This window comes from Leucoraja erinacea, unplaced genomic scaffold, assembly GCF_028641065.1.
Source record: "Leucoraja erinacea ecotype New England unplaced genomic scaffold, Leri_hhj_1 Leri_599S, whole genome shotgun sequence".
NCBI lineage: Eukaryota > Metazoa > Chordata > Chondrichthyes > Rajiformes > Rajidae > Leucoraja > Leucoraja erinaceus.
The window spans coordinates 4420-7251 of NW_026576508.1; the positions used below are offsets into that span (position 1 = coordinate 4420).

The 2832-nt window shown below is 48.9% G+C and overlaps 1 pseudogene; it reads right to left on the bottom strand.

Moving 5' to 3' along the window:
• Positions 1–221: 221 nt before the first annotated feature.
• LOC129694274 (U2 spliceosomal RNA) lies at positions 222–317 on the bottom strand (annotated as a pseudogene).
• Between the last annotated feature and the right edge of the window lie 2515 nt (positions 318–2832).

Here is a 2832-nt window from a genome sequence, read left to right on the forward strand (position 1 = left end):
GCTTCCATCTATTCCTTTAACCCGGCTCCAACGCTCTCAGCACTCCTGGCTGCTCCTTTATCTTAGACCCCTGGGACCGACCCCCATACTGACGGTACTGGTCCCTTATGGTCGTTGCAGCCGGTCAATCCCACTCTAATGCCCTCAATTCTGGACACTCCTACTTATATGGTCCTTAGATAAGGGACATATAAGACATTCAAACTGATGATAACAGCTACTATAGTTTTTATTTAATATATGGTCCCTAGATAAGGGATGAATCGGATATTAAACTGATACTACACTTGATCTTAGCCAAAAGGCCCAGAAGTGATTATTGTAACTAAAAACCCCGCTGGGACCCACCCTGGTACTCACATACTGGTCCCTTGTAGTAGATTGCAGCCAGTCAACTGCAAAGTCCTTTGCTGCCGAGAAATGAATTTTCTCACCGTGCTGGAGCGAAGTTGGGCACCGGTGTTTTCCCCCTCCGGGAATCGATGTGCCCATGCTGCTCCTGCCGCTGCCAGTGCTCCTGCCGCTGCTGCCGCTGCCGCTGCCGACTGCCGTTACTGCTCTCCTGCTGGCTGCCTGCACTCCGCGGTTCTCCCGCCGGCATTCTGCAGCTGACATGGACCCAGTCCATGTCTGCACCTAAAGGTAAGTGGAAGGAAACGCAGAGTCTCCTACCTGCGGTTCCCGACTTTTCATTCTCCCGCTGGTGAACGTTGTTCCCTGCGTGTCGGGTTCGAGCCGCTCGGACCGACCCCGGTGTTCACGGCCTGGTCCATTCGCGGCAGTTCCTGTACCTATGGATCCCCTGGACCAACCCCGGTGCTTACCTTTTGAAGAAGGTTTTCGGCCCGGACGTCCAGTTCCTACTCCATAGTGCCGCTGCACTCGCTGAGCGTTTCCAGCCCTGCTGTGTACCCCGGGTACTTACAGCGCTGGTCCCTGCTCTCTGTCCCGCAGCCTTCGCGCTGGCCGCTAGCGACTGTTCCAAGCCAGTCTCGCTAAAGACTGGCATACGGGACCTCTTTGCTTTGCTTCCCGCCCGGCCGAGAAGTGAATTTTGCCGGTGCGGGAGCAAAGTCGGGCACAGGTTGTTCCCCTCCAGGGAAACTCGTGCTGTTGCTGCTGCCGGCTGCTCGCCCTCCACGGGTCACCCCGCCGGCTTTCCGCAGCCTCCTAAAAGGTAAGTAGAAAAAAGGAACGCAGAGTCTCTTACCTGCTGTTCCCGACTTTCAAATTCTCCCGCTGGGGAACGCCGTTCCCCCCTGTGTGACTCGTTGCAATGCGTGTAGCGATATGCCACGCATGCGTGGAAGCGGGCTTCTTCTTCACGAAGTCACTCACGTGACTCCGAAGTAAAACTAAGAGTTACAGTGCTAAAACAGGCCCTACGGCACATTGAATGGCGGTGCTGGCTCGAAGGGCCGAATGGCCTACTCCTGCACCCATTGTCTATTGTCCATTTAGTCCGCACCGACCAGCGATCCCTGTACATTAACACTATCCTACATATAGCAGGGACAATTTACATTTACACCGTCTTTGGAATGTTGAAGGAGCCTAAGATCTCGGAGAAAACCCATGCAGGTCACGGGGAGAACATACAAACTCGTACAGACAAGCACCCGTGGTCAGGATCGAACCCGGGTCTCTGGCGCTGTAATGCAGCAACTGTACCGCTGAGTCACCGTGCAACTGTAGCTCGAGAAAACGAGCAGGTTAAACATATGCATTTGACCTAATGGTGCAATAATTCATTGCAACCAACCGACAGAGGCCAACTTTGATCTTATCTTCTGTGATGAAATGAGGTTGATCTTAAAGTCAGGCAGCCTCTGCAGAAAAAAATGAATGTAGCACGATAAACCCAAATTTTACTGCAACCGTCAGAAGTATAAATCTGAGTCCTAACCCTATAGCCAGCCACAAGATATATGTTGGATACATAAACTGGGAAAATAGATTAAAAGGCATCACAGTAGATAAGCAACAGCACACGTTTTTAAAAATATATTTCAAAATTCTGGCCATAAAGTAAAACATTGAAGTGAAAAGTAAATACATCATCGGGTAAGTGGCTATGCAGAGAGATTAAGGATAGTGTTAGATTAAAAAAGGCTTATAATGTAGCCATAAGCAAAGGGATTGAGGAAAGTTTTGAGGAAAATCATATGATGAAAGTCATATGATGAGAGTCTGAGGAAGGGTCTCGACCCGAAACGTCACCCATTCCTTCTCTCCAGAGATGCTGCCTGTCCCGCTGAGTTATTCCAGCATTTTGTGTCTACCTTCGATATTACCAGCATCTGCAGTTCTTTCTTACACATCATTCTGGTAAACCTCCTCTGCACCCTCTCCAAATTTCCCACATCTTTCCTGTAATGAGGAGACCAGAACTGTATGCAATTCCCTAAATGTGGCCGAATCCAAAGTCGTATAGAGTCGCATCATGACTTCCTGACTCTAGCAATGAAGGCAAGCACACCATATGCCTTCTTCACCACCCTATCTACTTGTGATACCACCCTATCTAAGAGATTAGGATGCCTAAATAATTAAAATTGGTAAAGAAAGTACAGGAGAAGTTAATGCATTTAAAAATAGAGCAAATCTGCCCAGACTGATGATTTACAAATAATTACGATCCTCATTGGAGATCTTCGAATATTAACATATGAGGGACGTTTCATGGCTCTGGGTCTGCTGGAGTTTAGAATGGGGAGGGGATCTCATTGAAATCTACTTAATAATGGAAGGCCTGGATAGAGTGGATATGGAGAGGATTTTTTTTAGAGATACAGCAGGGAAACAGGCCCTTTGGCCCACTGAGTCCGCACC